The sequence below is a fragment of the Odocoileus virginianus genome, chromosome 12 (genome assembly GCF_023699985.2).
Source record: "Odocoileus virginianus isolate 20LAN1187 ecotype Illinois chromosome 12, Ovbor_1.2, whole genome shotgun sequence".
NCBI classification, from domain to species: Eukaryota; Metazoa; Chordata; class Mammalia; order Artiodactyla; family Cervidae; genus Odocoileus; species Odocoileus virginianus.
The window spans coordinates 5,362,774-5,382,970 of NC_069685.1; the positions used below are offsets into that span (position 1 = coordinate 5,362,774).

Here is a 20,197-nt window from a genome sequence, read left to right on the forward strand (position 1 = left end):
GAATTAGTTTAATAACTTTCACGTTCATATCACTCAGCTCACTCTTTTTCTCTGCTTCCGATTCACCGAGCAATCCCTTGCTTTGACGGTGGTTTCCCATGTACTCCTACCTAAGGGGAAAGAACGCATGTGACTGGTGACATGATTGTAAGATGAATGTACTTTTCAAGGTAAACAAATAGGTTTCCTGATTTTTTAAAGTTATCTATTTTTAAGTGGAAGATAATTGCTCTACAACATGGTATTGGTTTCTGCCATACACCAACGTGAAGCAGCCAGAGGTGCACGTGTCCCCTCCCTCTTAAAACACCGTCCTACCTCCCACCCCACCCCGCCCTCCTAGTTGTCACGGAGTCCTGGATTTGAGCGTCCTCTGTCACACAGTAAGCTCCCACTGATTATCTGCCTTACACATGGTAATATTTACGCTTCCAGGATACTCTCTCAGTGCGTACTGCCCTCGCCTCCCCCCTGCGTCCACAAGTCTGTTCCCCACATCTGCATCTCCGTTGCTGCTCTGCCATGGGTCCACTGGTAGCATCTTTCTAGATTCCATATATACATGTTAGTGTACAGTATTTGTTTTCCTGACTTACTTTACTGTGTTTAGTAGGCTAAAAATATGGACCGCTTCATGAATTTGCGTGTCATCCTTGCACAGGGACACATTGATCTACCTTCTCCGTATTGTTCCAACGTTAGTATATGCACTGCCCAAGTGAGCACAGGCTTTCTGTTCTGTCGGTCTCGTGGGAGCCTGATCCAACGGACCACGTGAATTCACCTCTACCAGGGAAATCCACTTTTGGCTTGCTGACAAAGTCAACTGCCTCAATTAAACAAACAAACAAACAAACAACCCAATTTAAAAATGGGAAGAGGACCTGAATAGACATTATTCCAAAGAAAACATGCGCGTGGCCAACAGGCATATGAAAAGGCATATCATTGATCATCAGGGACATGCAAATCAAAAGCACAATGAGCTTTCACCTCACACCTGTCAGAATGGTTATCATCAAAAAGAAAACAAATAACAAATGTTGGTTTGAGGATGTAGAAAAACGAAAACCCTAGGACACAGTTGGTGGGAATGTAAATTGGTACAGCCAATGTGGAAACAGTATGGAGGTTTTAAAAGCAACAAAAATAGAACAAGCAGCAGCATCTAGCAATTCTACTGCTGGGTGGAATATCCAGGGGATCCTCTTGACCAAAGGAAGCAAAGTGTTCATTTGAAAAGAATACATGCATCCCAATGTTCATAGCAGTATTATGTCCAATAGCCAAGATATGGCAGCAACCTAAGTGTTTGTCAACTGATCAACTGATAAAGAAGGTGTGGTGTAGATATAAAATGGAATATTATCCAGCTGCAAAAAAATGAAGTTTTTCCATTTGCAGCGAAATAGATGGACTTGCAGGGCATTATGCTAAAGTGAAATAACTCAGACAGAGAAAGACAAATAGTGTACATTATTACTTCCATGTGAAATCTAACAAATGAAAAAATGAATGAATGTAACAGAAACAGACTCATAGATGTAGAGAACAAACTAGTGTTTACCAGTGTGCAGAGAGAAGCAGAGAGGAGCAATACAAGTCAGACAGCTAAGAGGTACAGGATTTTATGTATAAAATAAGCTACCAGGATGTATTGTACAACATGAGGAATATAGCTGAAATTTCATAACTTTAAATGGCGTAGAATCCATAAAAATATTGGATCACTGTGTTGTACACTTAAAGTTAGTATAATATTATAAATCAGCTATACTTCAGTTTCGACAAAAAGCCCACACTTGCCTCATGGAAATACTTCTTGGAAGTAGCTGGCCAGCCCCTCTTTCTTTTTTCTAAAGGTTTATTGAAGGATAGCTGATTTACAATGTTGTGTTAATTTCTGCTGTACAGAAAAGTGATTTAGTTATACATATGCATAATCTTTTTCATATTCTTTTCCATTTTGGTTTATCACAAGTTACTTAGTATAGTCCACTGTGCTGTATGGAAGGACTTCGCTGTTTATCCACCAACTCCTCTTTCCAACAGATTCAGTGAACCGTTCCTATTTTCCTATAGAATCTCCGGTTGAATTTCTACAGCATGTAAAATTTAACTGGAGACTGGTCAGTAAGATGTGGTGATTTTCTGTGTGTGTGTGATTTTTGTTCAGTCCCTCAGTTCTTCCTACCTCTTTGCAACCCCACGGACTGCAGCACGCCAGGCTTCTCTGTCCTTCACTATCGCCCAGAGTTCACGCAAACTCATGTCCATTGAGTCAATGATGCCATCCAACCGTCTCATCCTCTGTGATGTTAGTAATACTAAGTTTATTTTCAAATAAAATCTCACAAAGTTCTCCAAGCTCCAGGTAAACATATCCATATACCAGCTTCTCTGTGTGGGTATGAGATGAACACCTCAAACATAAAAGGTCCAAATGGAATTCTTAATGCCCTGCCTTTGTCTAAGGAGAAGGCAATGGCGCCCCACTCCAGTACTCTTGCCTGGAAAATCCCATGGACAGAGGAGCCTGGTGGGCTGCAGTCCATGCGGTCGCTAAGAGTTGGACACGACAGAGCGACTTCACTTTCAATTTTCACTTTCATGCATTGGAGAAGGAAATGGCAACCCACTCCAGTGTTCTTGCCTGGAGAATCCCAGGGACGGGGGAGCCTGGTGGGCTGCTGTCTATGGGGTCGCACAGAGTCAGACACGACTGAAGCGACTTAGCAGCAACAGCCACCCTTGTCCACACCCACTTCTCCTCTCCTGTTCAGGCCCTCTCTTCTCAAACGCCTGCTTCCACCAACAAAATACATCTAGAGACCCATCACTTCCAAGCCAGGGCCCCCGCCCCAGAAAGCTTGCTCACCGCCGGCGTCCTCTCTTACCTGGGTCACTGCCTTGTCATGGTCTTCCTGCTCCCACTCCAGTGTCTGTACGTTCATTCTCTCTGCAGTGAAGCAACACGTGTGAAAATGTGGCTGGATCATGATTTCCCCTGTTCACAGTGCCCTAGTGTTTCCTGCAGGATTTTGAGTAAACTCCAGACCCCTTACTGGGGTCTACCATCCGGTTTCCTGGCACCTCACTCACGGAGCCCTTCTCCGCCTCACTCTCTTGGCTGCAGACACACTGGGCTTATTGTTACTCCTCAAACGTGCCAAGTTTTTTCTCTGCTTTGCATTCCCTGTGGGCCCGCGGTCACAGCCAGGGATGCCCTTGACCTGGGATGGCTCACTTCCTCACAGCAATTGAGTCATTGCCCAAATGACCCCTCAGGGAGGCTTCCCTCACCCTGGCCTCGCTCCTGCTCTCTGGAACTTTGGGGCACCTCCTGTAGTGGACGCTGGGGTGTGCCGCCAGCTCCCCAATCAGGACTGGGAGGCACTCGCTGATTCGGTCCCTAGTCAGCTGCCCACAGCTCTCACACTGAGCACTTTCCAGGCTCCGACCTCTGCCCAAAGAAGCAGCTTCACCCACGTTTTATGCCCACTTCCTGGAGAAGCCTATATTCAGCGGCTGGTCCTATGGGGGCACAAACGCCCAGTCCTCTGGTCTCAGCTGAGCCTACTCCGCTGACTGTCTCATGCTCTGGAGATAGCCCTGCAGGACGGGGTGAGACTTCTCCAATTGCATCAACTCTTCCCCCTGCCCATCCCGCATCTCTCACATGCGTCATACCTGCTCCCCCCAGAACGCCTGCAAACCTCTGTCTCAGAGTTGACTTCCTATAGAGCCTGACCTGTGGGACACCACCTAAAACTATGTGTTTGTTAACTTACTTGTTTCTTTTCTATTTCCCCAGCTAAGACTTGGGTCTTCCCTGGGGGCTCAGATGGCAAAGAATCTGCCTGCAATGCAGGAGACCTGGATTTGATCCCCTGGTCAGGAAGATCCCCTGGAGAAGGGAATGGCAACCCACTCCAGTATTCTTGCCTGGAGAATTCCATAGTGGGGATATTGTCAGTTTCACTTCTGTATTCTACCAGGATGTTTTGCAACATGCCTGGTGTTCAATAATTATTAACTGAATGAGTGAATGACCATGACCCCAGTATATATCATCGATACAAGTGAAACTGCCTTTTTGAAGTTGGGCGGGTGAGGGAGGATGGAAAGGTCTACTCCGCCCCCCATGCCCACTACCCCATCACTTGAGAAGGATCAGAGGCACCTCACCATTCCTTAGGGCTGAGATGATTTGGGAACCAGAAAAATGAGATTCACGGCCTGACTTCCCTACTAAGAAGCCCTTCACTATGTCCCCTCAAGTCAAGCCTTGGCCTGGCAGGTCCTTTCCCATGCACCTAGGATGAGAAGGCCACACTCTGCTCTGGGAAAAGAAGCCAGAAGGATGGGAAAGAAAAGAGAAATGGTCCATCTCCCTGATGCCTGACGCTAGGGATGTGGAGAAGACCCTGGGGACAGAGAAACCCCTGTGAGATCTGGGACTGGAGGGCTCACCTGAGACTCTGGAATCCCAACTCAGGGGTTCCCTTTTTGCAACAGTGTCTGGGAGGGATCCAAGCTGGCCCTTCCTTGGAGTTAGTGCCTTATTCCTGTAGAAGGCCCAGGAAGCCATGGACCCTGGGGACACAGGACTTGGGTGACAACCTATTTTCTCCTAGGCCATTAGAGTCTCTTTCCCTCTGTCCCATGTTGGAATTCTGCGGAATGTTCAATGTGCCATCACCACACGGGTGGAAAGACCATGTCTAGGACAAAGAAGGTGATGGAGATGGTTTCATCCAGACCTTCCATTTCTATTTGTCCTCTCCTGGTCCATTCCCCAATTGCTCCCAAATGTGACTCATTTTCACCTAATTATTTAGTTTTGACAGAGACAGAGGAACCAGCTTTAGATCCCGACTCCTTGCCTGGGCAGAAACATGCTGAGTTTGAATTAAATATCTCTGGGAAAGCTTCTCCCTGAACCCAGGAGGAGAGGTGGCTGGGTGTGCTGGCTCAATCCTGCTGGGCGAGGCCCCCTGAGCCCCAGAGAAGGTGAACCAGGCCCTGCTTCCACTCCTAGGGTGGCCTCGGCCAGAACTGTCTGTGAGAGCGGCTGCAGCTTGGACTGCACTTCTTCCACATCAGCTGGAACAAATTCCGCTGCCCAGCCCCTAGGAAGAGGTCCCAGGATTATCCAGCAATTTTTCCTCCCCTGAAGTTCTTTCACAGAGGAAGAAGGGAAAGTTACCTACAGTCAACCCAGCAAATGTCCAGCAGTCTCTGAGACAATCTGGACTCGTCCCACAGGCCAGGGAGCTCATCACATAGTCCGAGGAGGCCAGACCTGGGTCCTTCCACAGGCTGTTGTTGGCCTGGAGGCAGGAATGTCCATGAAGGATGCAGAACAACAGGGGCTGAGCCCGACAGAGTACATCCATGCCTGGGAGCCAGACTGAAAGGACAAATCCCTTCTCTGGCACCAAGAGGGCCAGACATCCAGCCCGGGAAATCTACCCTTTCCCCCCAAGGGAACTTGGGGCCACACACCTTCAGCCTCAGCACCAGCAGAGCTGAACACCAGTGCTGGCAACGGATGAACAAACATCCTCTTAGGAAAGCAGATAATGCCTTTTGTCTGCATGGCTACATTGCTTTACAACATCCCAGTCCCTGTTCTAAAGAATAAAACCATTGCCAGGGCAGCGTCCTCATCAGAATGCAGTCCTCAGGCTCCACTGTCGACCCCGACACCTACTTAGTTCGGTGACTTACAAATCTTGAACAGAGCCATTCACTTTTTTAAAAAAGTTAAAAATAATGCTTTAAAACCTGAAAATGAAAGTGAAAGTCACTCAGTTGTATCTAACTCTTTGCAACCCGAATAACTATAGACCACCAGGCTCTTCTATCCAAGGAATTCTCCAGGCAAGAATACTGGAGTGGGTAGCCAGGGGATCTTCCCAACCCAGGGATGGAACCCAGGTATCCCACATTGTAGGCGGATTCTTTACCAGCTGAGCTACCAGAGAAGCCCCAAAATACTGGAGTGGGTAGTCTATCCCTTCTCCAACAGATCTTCCCAACCCAAAAACCGAACCAGGGCCTCCTGCATTGCAGGCGGATTTACCAATTGAACTACCAGGGAAGCCCTGTTTTAAAAATCTAGGCTTTAAAATTCACATTTGTTAGTAATAATATAGCATGACAAATACTACCATTATCCTCAGATGCTCATGATGGGTCAGGCACTGTTCTAGCAGCTAGAAAAATAGTGGTGGGCACAGAAACAAATGTACCCTCTTCAAGGAACTTATAGCTCATGATCTTCAGATGGGCAATACTGTCTCCATTCTACAGTCAAGGTCATTCAATTTCTTGAACTTAAGTTATGATGTGGAAAATACTTGGCATGATTGTCTGTAGCTAAGTCACTTCCTGTTAGCTCAGTCACCCCAGGGGGCCATGGTTTATGAAGCTGGAGCAGGACTCAGGAAGCCGTGTTTATTTTGCCTTTGGCAACTCCCACTGGTAGATTCTACGAATAGAGGGCACCAGAGGGAGCTGGCAGAGAAGGCAATGGCACCCACTCCAGTACTCTTGCCTGGAAAATCCCATGGAGCCTGGTGGGCTGCAGTCCATGGGGTCGCTGAGTCAGACACGACTGAGCGACTTCACTTTCACTTTTCACTTTCATGCATTGGAGAAGGAAATGGCAGCCCACCCCAGTGTTCTTGCCTGGAGAATCCCAGGGACGGGGGAGCCTGGTGGGCTGCCGTCTATGGGGTCGCACAGAGTCAGACACGACTGAAGCGACTTAGCAGCAGCAGCAGCAGCGGCAGCAGAAGGAGCTGGGAGCAGAGAAGGGACTTCCTTGCACCCTCCGAGTGCCTTCTGAGCATTTCCTTGCTGCTTCTGCTTAGTGGTTGCTATTTGCAGCAGCGGTTAAACCCAGTTTGTGGTTTTTCCAACGACTGCAGAAGCAGACGCAATGCATTCCTTCCCCAGTGCTTGCCAAGCAGCTCCCCCTTCTCCCAGATCCAAACCTCAGCTCCACAGGGCCTCTTCTCCAAACTTCTCGAAGCTCCCAACTCTGACTCTTGGTTCCCTAGGCCGGGGCAGGGAGGGGGCAGTGCAGCCACTTCCTAAAGTTGCTACCTTCGTGATATATTTTGTTGTTGTTTAGTCGCTAAGTAGTGTCTGACTCTTCCGGACCGCATGGATTGTAGCCCTCCAGGCTCCTCTGTCCATGGGATTTCTCAGGCAAGAATTTTGGAGTGGGTTGTCATCTCCTTCCCCAGGGGATCTTCCTGACTCAGCGATTGAACCACATCTCCTGCATTGGCGGGCAGATTCTTTACCACGGAGCCACCACGGAAGCCCTTATGATATATTAGTGTTCTTTCTTTAAACTCTCTCTGTTTTCCAGTTAACAATTCTTTATTTAAAACCCTCTCAGTCAAAATAACTGGCATGGTTCCTGTCTCCCTACTGGACCCTGCCTCATGCACTCGGGTTGCTCAACTGAGAAGGCGGCAGAGTGGGCTCAGATGCTGCTCCATTTGAGTGCAAGCCTCTGCTCTAGACCAATGATGTCTCTCCGCTACAGGTCTGTGCGGGTGGGGGTGAGGGGGGTAGTCTCTGACCACTGAGCACCCCCCAAGATGACCTGGCTCACCCTTCGTGATAAAGAAGGAAGATCATATCCAGGTGATCACTCTCCAGGGAGCAGGCACTTGCTGCTGGAAAAGCCTGCAGCTTTCCCTTCCTGGCCAGGCCTTTCCTGAGAGCCGCTGGTGGTACCCTATTCACGGCTACCCGACAGCCAGCCCCCTGCTTCTTTCCTGCCAATGGGTCCTGGCATTTGGGTCAGGCAAAGATCACTGGGTCTTGAGTAAAACAGACCCTCTTCCCAAGCCCCAGGGATGAATCAAGATTGATCCAAGCCAGCCATGGTGTATCCCTTCTGTTTGCCGATGATTGGGTATCTGACTTGGTTCTGGCCAATGAGACAGAAGGATGGACAGAAAGGAGGCAGAAAGGAACGTCTACAGGGGCTTCCCTTTGGTGAGAAGAAAGTTACTACTCCACCTTGCTCCTTCCGGCTTGGGGCTCCCACTGCCTCTCAGGACCGGGAGACACTATTGAGAATGAAGAGTCAACAGCTAAGGACCACAATGGGGTCACAGAGTCCTAGCGACTGAACAACAACAGCGAGGGACCAAAGCCAAGAGCCGGGAAGAGCTGATTCTCTGTGGCATCCCATGTCCCAGCCGCCCATCTGCATGCCTCTTGAATGGGGATGACCGTTATAAAAACTGTCTTTATTGCCTGTGTCACTTGTGGACCCAGGCAATCAGTCGTGTCCAACCCTTTGCAACTCCATGGACTGTAGCCCGCCAGGCCCCTCTGTCCATGGAATTCTCCAGGCAGGAATACTGGAGTGGCTGGGCTGCCATGCCCTCCTCCAGGCGATCTTCCAGAGTCGTAGTCAGGTGTTCTGTTGCGACAACAAGCGTAACACCACTTCTAAGTGATGCGGGCACGGCCGCCTCATCGGGCCTGCCCAGCCCTCACACCTGCCCTGCGGGCTGCCCCCCAGGAAAGGAGGCCCCTGCCCCACTGCAGCGGGCGCAGGTTGCCTGGCAGTGGTGGCCCCAGCCCTCCACCCCCACCCGTGCTAACACACACACACACACACACACACACGCACGCACGGTGCTGTCTGAAGCCGGGCTCCAGCATAGCGCTCAGGGCAGGAGGGCATATAAATCAAAGGCCTTAGGTTTTGTGGGCTAATCAATATTTATCCATTCCCGGCAGAGCAGTGGTGGAGCCTGGAGAGGCGCAGAGAGGCTGTAAAATGTCTCCTGGGCTGAAGCCCTTGCTGGAGGGAAGGGGCTTCTTTGTTCTCTCGCTGCCAAACAGTGCTTGGCACAGCTGAGCCTCGGCGCCCCTGGGAAGCAAAGCGGGGGCTGGGTCGATCGGCGGAGGAGGACCAGGACGGCAGGGGGACCAGGTCAGGCCCGCGGACACCGGCTCTGGACGCAGCTGCACCCTGCCCTCTTGGCGGCTCATGGCAAACGCAGACCGTCCCTGTGTCCCCAGGGGCCGCTCATCCTTCTCGGATCAGGGGATACCGTGGGCGAGCCCACCCTCTGAGGACGGCAGGTGTGGGGTTACGATCAAGTCCTTGGGAGGGTGCTGTGTGTGTCCGGTGGAAGCTTCACGCGGCAGGCATCCTGGGCCTCCCCTTCCACCCTGGCTCTTCCTGCCAATCGCCCTGCTTGCGTGCTGTTGCTTTCGCAGCCTCGCGCTCTTTGGTCTACACAGCTGCCTTCTCCCTGCCTCCCCATTTTGCATCTCTCCCTCGGACCCAGTCTCCACACAGCCATCTGTTACTGTCTTTAGGCAGGATAGACAATCCTCTACCCAGGACTTTCAAAGCTCCCCCTGGACCACTGAATCAGGCCCCCAGTCTGTGGCCTATTTTCAAGCCTTTCCCTCTGCCTCCAAGTGTGCAGCCTGATCTGGATCTCCCGCTTGGACACGTGATGGAAATGATCCTCCACACCATGAACTCCTTCCCACGGCCTTTCTTAGGCTGTTCCCTCTTCCAGTGATACTTCACCCTGAAGAATGCTCCTCTCTTCCGATGATGTTTCAGCACCCCGAAGAATCTGATCGAATCCATCAAGGTGCAGCTTCAATGCCTCCTCAGTTTCCTTCGGCCTCTGCTTGCTCACTGGCAGAGAACTTTCTTGCATTTGGATTACTGTAACAATTTATATTCATTGCACAAGAACAATTTCCTGCTTCATGGATGATTTCTTCCTCTTTCTCTTACGTAAGCGATCGATGGTTCTCAACCAGGGGCTGATGCCCCGTCTGTACCCAGGTGTACTTGGCGGAAGTTCTTGGTTGTCATGCTATGCGGGTAGCACTGGTATCGGGATAGAAGCTGGGGAGGCTGGTAGATATCCCACAACACCGGGCAGCCTGCCCCAACACGGAGTTATCCAGTCAAGATGCTAATAGTCCAATTGAGACACCCTGTGTTCAATTATAAGCTTCCTGAAGGCTGAAACAATACTTCCTATTCTTTTTGTTCTTCAGAGTACTCAGCTTTCAGATAGAAGCGTGTTCAACTATTTGAAATGAATGGCTATAAATATTTAATATACATGGGCATATCTTGTTTGGAGCCTATACGGAGGTGCCGCCTGCCCAAAGAGAGAGCTCTCACGTGCGTGCTCCTCTTAATATTCCCACTGGTGACCACATGTAGTTGCTAGGAGAGCTGATGGCCATGGGGGCCCTTCACCATTGACGTTCTCTGGGTCCCTCCCTGCTTCAAAGGACCCCACCAAGTCCCAGACCATTTCTTCTCCACACCCTATAGAAACTCCTTCACTAAACTGTGCTTCAGTCCATTGTCTTTATGGAGGGTCAGTGTAAGGAGGGCTCCGTTGGGCAGGGTTCCTGCCTCCTCTGGGAATCTCTCTTTAGTCCTGTTCATACTCTCACCGCACTGTGCTGCGCTTAGCTGCTCAGGCGTGTCCGACTCTGCGACCCCATGGACTGCAGCCCGCCCGGTTCCTCTGGCCATGGGATTCTCCAGACAAGAATACTGGAGTGGGTTGCCACGCCCTCCTCCAGGGGATCTTCCCAACCCAGCACTCGAACCCAGGTCTCCCGCATTGCAGGCGGATTCTTTACCATCTGAGCCCCCAGGGAAGAAAGTGACTTTGATTGCAGCCCCTTCGGCTTGTAAACGATGAGAGTAAGTTTCTCCATGTTATTCCATGCCCTTTATCCAAGGACCTGCATGATGAATTCCTACCTAAGTTTAATTCCAGGAAACATTTTTGTCTCCATAGATGCACATGTATGATATCTATTGTCAAGAAAACAACAATCTATGCGACCCAATATGCTTCTCTTTTGGGCTTAGCTGTCAGATAAGTTAGAGCCAAATTCAATATCCAAGTGTTAGAATCTGCTCAGCTCAGGTGTCTGAAACTATCTATTTCTTTTGCTTTCTTCAACAGGAGTGTTATCCTTAAATGCCTTCTCTTGCACTGTGTTTTAATCTTTAAGCTGCTTCAAGTCTTTGGGAAGTAAGCAGGATAAAAAAAAAAAAAAGACAACGAACGTCTCAATGTCATTTCAAGCCATCTTCTCCTTTTGGGCCCAGAGGATCGGCACTCAGGGGGTGGGGCCACCTGGTTAAAATTCTAGCTCTTGTCTGTCATCCATGTACCCTTAGGCTTGTTATTAAACCTCTCTTGGAATAATGAGAACTACTGCAGGATATTGTTGGTGAAATCAAATAACTGATAAGTTAGACACAGAAAGACAAATGTCATGTGACATAACTTATAGGTGGAATTAAAAAAAAAGGTACAAATGAACTTATTTACAGAACAGAAATAGTGTCACAGATGCAGAAAATAAGCATGGTTGCCGGGGGAAGGAGGGAAGGGGTAAATTGGGAGACTGGGATTGGCATATGCACATTTCTCTCTGTAAAGCAGATGACAAACATGGACCGCCTGTGGAGCACGGGGAACTCTGCTCAATACTCTGTGATGGCCCACACGGGGAAAGAGTCTGAGAATACGGAGAGCGGGTGTATATGTATGTGCAGAGCTCACTCACTTTGCTGTGCGCCTGGAGTTCACACAACACTGCACATCAGCTGTGTGAGGGTGAACTCACTCGGGCGTGTCCGACTCTCTGTGGCTCCCTGGACGGTAGTCAGCCAGTTCCTCCATCCACAGGGCTTTCCAGGCAAGAACACTGGAGTGGGTTGCCATTTCCTGAATCAACTATACTTCAACACAGTTAAAAAAAAAAAAAAAGAAGTGATATGTCACTGAAGGCACCTTTCTGTCTGTCTGGGATATTTCCTGCTATATGAATGCATGTATATTTCCTGTTTCAATGCTGGCATCATTTATAAAGCCCAGTTTGGTATTTACCCTGACTGATATTGGCTACTTTTCAGTAATACTAACAATTTTACACTTTAACGTAGATGGTTATAGTTTTAAAGGTAAAGGTAAACTTTAAAGTTTTAAAGGTAATGTAACTGATGGGAAGTTGAAATTCTCTATTCCTGTGATTTTTTTCTTTCCTTTTTCTAAAAGAAAAATGAAGTATAGTTGATTTACTTCAGCTGTACAGCGGAGTATAGCTGTGTGCTGTTATATACTATATGTATGTAACAGTGCTATGTGCTGTTATACACTATATGTATGTAACAGTGCTATGTGCTGTTATACATTATACGTATGTAACAGTGCTATGTGCTGTTATACATTATATGTATGTAACAGTGCTATGTGCTGTTATACACTATACGTATGTAACAGTGCTATGTGCTGTTATACATTATACGTATGTAACAGTTCTATGTACTGTTATATGTATGCATATGTGCATGTATATATTCATTTTAAGTTATATGTACATGCATATATTCATTTTCAAATTCCTTACAGGTTATTCCGTTCCTGGGATGTTCGTTTCTAGAGGTAAGTCACGTAAATGCAACATGACCCTTCACTTTAGCCCTTTTGATTAGCCATTGTGGGTGCTATTTTCAGTGCTTGGCAGTGTTCGTGCGTCTGCCTTTTAGGCCTCTGGTTGGCCTTGAGGTTTCACATTGTAAGTATATGGAATATGGCCAAAAAAGGCTACTTGGTGTTCTTCTTGCCTTAGCATGTCACGAATTTAGAAACCCCATGAAGAATATCTAGTATTATGGATATTCTTTTTCACTAAATGGCTTTTTAGTGAAAAACATGTCTTTTTCACTAAATGGTTTCCCATTTGTTTAGAAGCCCAAAGGCCTTGAAAATGTTTAAAAACAAAACAGAACACTATAATCCCTTTGAAAAAAGAAACTTCAATTTTGAGAATAGTTTGAGTCTCACAACGTGAGATGAAGATGGGGAAGGCCCTGAGGCTCCCGGAGATACCACGGCCTGTCTTGGTCCCAAGGCTGCTAGCAGCAGCCCCAGTTCTGCAGGGCCGCGGCAGTTCTCACAGGACACGTGGCTCTCTCGTTCCAGGCTCCTGAAACTATTGAAACCAAGACCCAAATCCAGAGACACTTTCCTTACTGGGCTGAGAGGAGGAGATCTGAGGTGAAAGTTAGGAAACCATCCAGAGTGGTATTATCCAATATGGTAATCACCAGCCGCGTCTGTCTCTCTAAATTTATGGTTTTACTAATTGAGAGGGAATAAAATTAAAAACTCTGTTCCTGCATTTCTCTAGCCACTATTCAAAAGCTCAATGGTCACATGTGGCTAGTGGGACCCACCTTGTACAGTGCAGAGGTAAAAGGTGGAAGTTTTTTTCATCACACAGAGAACCACTCAACAATGCTTTCTAGAGCTGTTTTCTACTTCCGGGGGGCTTGACATAGAGAAGTGACATCATGGCATGCCCACACCTTCTGACAACTCCGAAGTAAGTCTTCTTTCTGGAGCAGGGGCTTTGTGACAGGGGTTCTTGGCAGTGACCCACCCCTGGGTCTACCTGTTCGGGTGCCTTCATGTTCTGCACTGGGGCCTTGCATGCAGTTACAGAGCCCTGGGAATAACTGGCATCTGTCCTTGAGTCTGAATATGTGTGCATGTGTGTTCAGGGCTGTGACAACCCACTCACCATCTCAAATTGGAAGTGGTGCCCTGAAACCATTTACCTTCTAACTGGAGCTCTTTCTAGCATAGCCCATGGCATGAAGTCCTAATACCTACCCCCAACAAAAGGATCATGGCTTCTGAAAGGCCAAAATTGTTCTAACTTTGCTCCCTTTTATGTTGATTTGGAGAAATTAAAGTGTCCACTCAGGTGTTAGGTGCTTCTTATGTAGTCTCTAACTTCCCAGGGAGATTTCTACATCATACACCTCAGTGCATATAAAGAGACCAACAAAACACTCTCACCATCGTCTCTCCATGTACCTAAATCCAGCTGACCTTGACTTTTCTTAATTCTATGCTCCTCTGGAGGCTTTGGCATGGAGACCAGTCCCTCCCTGAAGAGCCCACATGGTGCCTTTGAAGCTTAGAACAATCTTTTTTCTGGTCCTAAAATAGCGTCGCTCTGATTACCCCTGCTGCCCCGCTGTCGTCACCGAGGGTTCTGGCCCTGCTTCTGCTTATCCAGATAACGTCTGGCACACAGAACACTGTGTCAGTTTTACTCCTAATTTGACACGCTCACCCATGTTCTTTGTTGAAAATAATAACCTCCGTCACCCTTCACTGAGCTCTTACCATGTACCAGAAGCAGAAGTGGGCGCTTCACAGGTGTCATATAAACTTAATCTCACTGCCGCCACGGCTACCGCCCTGTTCCAAGTCACAGTCACCCTGGAACCACTGAAAAACTCCCCAAACAGGCCTACTTTCTTCTGTCCTTGCCCCCTTGAGCCAACTCCCAACCAGGCAGCTGGAAAGATGCTTCAAAATATGAATGAGATGACACTGTTCCTCATTGGCCTCTTCAGATTCAGAGACAAGGTCAAAGTCTCTCCAGTTAGCTATAATACCCTAAGCCAGTGGTCCCCAATCTTTTCAGGGTCTGACTTCATGAAAGACAATTTTTTCACAGCTGGGGTAGAGGGGTGGGGAGGAGGGGATGGTTTCAGGGTGATTCAAGCACATTTCATTTATTGTGCACCGTGGAGCATCAGCTCCACTGCAGATCATCAGGCACCGGATCCCAGAGGTTGGGAACCCCTGACCTAAATGATCTGCCCCCACGCCCTGGGTCACTTCTTAAGCACAGCTCTGGTCACGCAGCCCTCCTCACTCTGATCCAGCTGTGCTGGCCCCAGGGCCTTTGCACTGGGTTCTCTCTGCCGGGTATTCACATGGCTCATTCACCTCCTTCGAGTCTTTCTTTTTTCACGTATCACTTTCCCTGTGAGGGCTGCCCATCTGCTCTATTTAAATCAATTGTACACACACATACATATACATACACTTACACTATTTATTTCCTCTATACTTGCCACCATTAGCAGGTCATATATTTTACTTATTTGTTTGCTAGTATATCAGTTTCCCCCAACAAAGAATCTAAGCTCCATAGAGATAGGGATTTTGTCTGTTTCATTTATCAGTTTTCCCCAGGGCCTAGCACTGTGCCTGGCACATGATAAGGTACTCAACAAGCATTTTGCATATGTCCTCAGATCATGCTTCATTCCTATTTACAAGTGGGGAAACTGAAGGGGAGGCCGCTTTCCTGAGACCACACAGCTGGTCCTCATGTGCTTACTCCCAACACGTGCTCACCCCCCACATGACAAGCACTGTTCCCTCCACAGAGTCCCTCCAGGCATGATGCTGCCCCTACTCCATGGCCCACTTGTGTTTTCAGGCAGAGGACTTCCAGAGCATGGCCAGCTCCTGCAAAATCGCGATCACCGAATCCCTGGGATGCCAGATGATGGACAGGCGTAACTTCTAGAAATGGCAGCATCTCCCCGTTTCAGCCAGAAAAGATCAGAAAGTAGAGATTCTGCATGAACTCTGGGTGCAAGCCCATTGCAATCCTGGGTTGGTGGACAGTAGGGTAAGCCATCTCTCTGCCTGACAGAGCTGTGATAACAAGGTCAACCTGTTATTTTGACTTACAGTGAGGGGTGAAGATTCTGACAAATAAAGGTTGGGCTTTTAGCAGATTGCTCATTGTTATGGTCAAGGCATTAAGTTTTAAGTTTAATTTTGACAAGAGATATAGAACAGAAAGGAAAGTGTTTCAAATATCAGCTAATGGTCAGGTTAAAAAAAAAAGCCAAAAACCCTTTTCTTTTTAAAGAATGAATTTAGAAGTACTGGTACATTTTTTTAAAGTTTTTTTTTTTTTTTTAAACTATGGTAAAATGGACATCAAATAAAATTGACCGTCTTACCCATTTAACTTATTTGTCTATCTCTCAATCAATCAATTTATTTGGCTGCATCAGACCTTCGTTGCATCAAGTGGCATCTTTCCTGGCAGCGCACACAGAATCTCTAGTAGCATACAGGCTGTCATTGTGGCGTACGGGCTTAGTTGCTCTGTGGCATGTGGGATCTTAACTCCTCAACCAGGGATGGAACCCGCATCCCAAGCATTGCAAGGCAGATTCTTAACCACTGAACCACCAGGAAAATCTCCATCTTAACCATTTTTACGTGTACAGTTCAATAGTGTCAAGTATATACACATTGTTGTACAACGAATCTCCAGAACTTTTTCATCTTATGAGACTGTGGTGCCCACTGAGCATTTTTCCACTCTCCCCTCCTCCCAGCCCCTGGAAACCACCACTCTACTTCCTGTTTCTGTGAATTTGACTATTCTAGATGCCTCAAAGGGTGGAATCATCCTTTTTGTGTCTGCCTTATTTCACTCAGCATCATTTTCTCAAAGCTCATCCATGTTGTCAAATGGATACATTTTTTCAGACCCACTTCTGTATAGGCTTTGTTTAATTGGGCTGAGCCTAAAGTCCAGGGCCTATTTTTAGAGATGCTTAATTCTTTCATGAGCATTTTGTCTGCATTTATAATATGTAAAAAAGAATGCTTTGCTTGTAACCATCCCGTTCAAACAGCGGGGCTTTCCACAGAGCAGTGCTTTTCCATTTAATTATACTTTTCCCATTAAAATATAATCATTTATTAAGATAATTAATCATCAATAAATAGAGAATAGTATTTAAATAAGATGGACTGTGCCCTGTGTGTTTTAGAGTAGGGGCTGTCAAACTGCCCCCAGCTCCTCAGAGACATGTCAGGGGCCACCGAGGAGGGGACTGGGCAAGTTAAATGCCCACCTCACCCACCTCCACCTTTAGTCAGAGCAGCTCCAGTTGCCTGTCTCATATTATGGGCTCCTGCATAATATTTTCTTTGAATAAAATGTTTCCATAGTGTGGTGTCATTAGTGCTATCCATCAAATATCCTGGCCCTCCCTACCTCTAGAGATGCTGGGGAGTTGTGCTTCCTGAGTTTCTGATGGTTGGGTGAAGCCCTGGGACTGATTCTGGCCAATGAGGGTGTCACTGCGGTCTGGAGCATTTAGTTCCCAAGGAAAGACCCTCCAGGTCACCCTTGCCCCTGCTGTTTCCTTTCGCCATGGTGTTATGGACTGCATGCTTTGTCCTCCCCAAATTCATATGTTGAAACCCCAGTCCTCAATGTGATGATATTTGATGAGAACTATGGGAGTCCTCGTGATGGAACTGATGCTCTTGTAAGAAGAAATGAGAGAAATCTTGCTTCCCTCTGCTCCAGGCTATGTGAGGACACAACAAGGAGACAACCACCATCTAAGAATCAGGAAAAATTCTGTCATCAGACACTGTGTCTGCCCACACCTTCGTCCTGAACTCCCCAGCCTCCAGAACAGAGCAAAATAAAAATGTGTTGCTTTAAGCCACTGAAATTTGAGAGTTGATTTTTCACTGCAGCATAACCTGGCCTCTCCTGACCAATACACATAGCTTTTTAAAAGTGTGAAAACCATTATTTGGGGAATATAGAAATGCTTAAGTCGATCCAGGTACCTCTTCACTAATCTTTAACTCATCTAAGTACAACTTAATCAAATCTTGCTTTCTGTGGCCTTAGGTTGAGCTAGGGTTTACTTATCATTTCTTTCTTGTACATGCTCACCATTCACAGTTGTCTGGGACTTTAGAAGTTTCTGGAGTTTCACCAAAGAGTTAACTTTTGTAGCTTTTCTGATGCTGAGGATTTTAACTTTACTCGGGAAAAGAATCCTTTGTCATGGATATTCTCATTCAGCTCTGTAATACTCCCATTTCAACTATTTATACGGCAGGGAAAGTTCCAAATCCATTTCTTGTAGCCTCGTGGTGAAGCCGTACTGAGAGACGGAGAGGAAGGAAAGAGAGATGAGGAGTGGGAGGGAGGCAGGAGCTAAGGACCACTTTCGACAGCCAGGGTATGTTGCTGATCTCCTTTCCTAACCATGGGCTTCAGACCTAGTGAGGTTCTCCTGCCCGAGACTCACCTGATGGGCTTGTCCAAAATGCACGCTGTTGTTCAGTCTGCACTGGGAATATCGAGCTGATTCCCATACACACTAAAGCTTGACTAATATTATTAAAAATCATTCTGGTCACCCCAGTTGCCCACATATACAGCACCAAAAATGTTCCTTTCTTTGTCATATTGGACAATTACACTTTTTTTGGCCTAGTCTCAATATCCAAAATATAACTTTTTGTCTAAAAAAATTGTTGTAGTCATTAAATTCGCAGCCCACATCAAAACTCAGCTTTTCTAGTATATAGTTAAACAAAACATACCAATATTTTGAAATGGAGTAAAATGTTCACATTTTGTGCACTTACTCTTTACATACTTTAAACTGTTGCATTCTTAATTTAAAGTCATTCACAAAAGCAAACAAAGACAACCTTGAGTAACTGATTGCAATGAAGCCAAGTGAGCAGGAGTCAAACAGGTCCTGGGCCCCCAGGATTATTATAGAAGCAAGACATTGGTGATTGATACTGATCGTCAATTACATGTCCCAAGCTTGACACGTATTATCTTATGTGATCCTTGTAACCACTCTTTGAAGGAGGAATTATTGTGCTTATTTTACTAGATTCAGAGAGGTCAAGTCACTTGCCCAAGGCCACACAGCTGGGAAGCAGCAGAACGTAATTTATAAGACTTACACCTCCAGCCATTGGCTTTCAAAATCCATGTCCCAAGCCATTCGCCTTGTGAGGAACTATCTGAGACATGAGGAGCAGGGGAACAGGAGAGGGTAAACTCAGGCTGCATGGAAAAAACGACCCAGAGGGTATCTTTCACCTAGACCAAATCATTCTTAATTTGCAAGACAAACCTCAGGTTATGGCATGAGAAATACAGAAAGACTGGATTGAATGCTAGCATCTCCTCTGAAGAGGATTTGCCTGATCGGGGAAAAAAGCCACTTCAAATACGGATGTTATTTCATTTGGTCAAAGTAGGTCAGAGGAGATGGGCAGCGTGTTAGGTGCTGGGTTGGGCGGAGGAAATTAAAGTAAGATGGAAAGAACACAATGATGCTACAGCGTTTCTGCTCACCTGGGTAATATCACAACCCTCCATCGAGGCAGCGACATTCACAGTTCTGATATGAAATGTCACCAGGACAGGCTGGCATACACAGCCCATCTCAGAAATAACTGCTAACGTGGAAAAAATTCTACGTGTTGTTGCATTTTCAATTCTATTCCTACAGGACTGGGATGGGAAGGAAATAAGCTAGAGAGAATGTCCTCTCATTCGCGGTCATTATTAACTGAAGATGCACATTCAGGTGCATCCCCCTGCACTGAGGGGAAAGCCGCTGGACTTTCCATAACCAGCGCTTTGCTCCATGTACCCGCACAACCAGCCTCGCCCATTGTTTTTATTAATATTCCTTTATTTAGATTTTAATTTAGTTGGGTGTACAACTCCCCTCTCTGCCTGTATCTTCTTCAGCAAGTTGCAAGAGGTGGGGACCTAATAAATGCTTATTAATAATGTTTCTCTGTTGTGGGTTTCCTATCATTATGATGAATTATCATTGGAGGAGAAACGCTTTGCAATAATATGTGTCAACATTTTAATGAGAACTACTATGTGGAGTGTCTGCAAAGAGCTATTCCAATGTAAGTTATTAAGATACCATAGCATTAATTTTTAGGGATGATATATATTAATATTTGTGTCAGGGGCTGGAGGGTACCCTTGTTCCTGGGGAGGCTGAATCATAACCTGGATGTCTTGCTACTTGGCATGCAGGGGCACCTCCATTAGCTTCCAAAATGGCATGGTTGTCTTGCTGATTGAGTCGTGTAGATCATGAAAATTCCTTGTGATGGTTTACATTTAATCCTTCTCTCATGGTAATATAATGGTAATTTGTGTCCTTTAGTCTACTGTGCTATTTAATGCCCTGAGACTTCTGGAAATTTCACACAACCCGTCTGCCAGGCTCCTCTGTCCATGGACTTCTCCAGGCAAGTATGCTAGAGTGGGTTGCCATTCCCTTCTCCAGGGGATCTTCCTGACCCAGGGATCAAACCCAGGTCTCCTGCATTGCAGGCAGGGTCTTTACCATCTGAGCCACCAGCGAAGACCACCCAACCCTAACCTCCACTGTTTATTTTCTCTGGGAAAGAAAGATGCTCCTTTCTCTCAGGCACCCCAG

The 20,197-nt window shown here is 46.9% G+C and overlaps 1 non-coding gene across 1 annotated transcript; it reads right to left on the reverse strand.

The window, feature by feature from the left end:
• Window positions 1-616: 616 nt before the first annotated feature.
• On the reverse strand, window positions 617-726 carry LOC139037888 (U6 spliceosomal RNA). Its single transcript, XR_011490839.1, has one exon. It is a non-coding gene; the product is annotated as a U6 spliceosomal RNA (small nuclear RNA).
• Window positions 727-20,197: the final 19,471 nt, after the last annotated feature.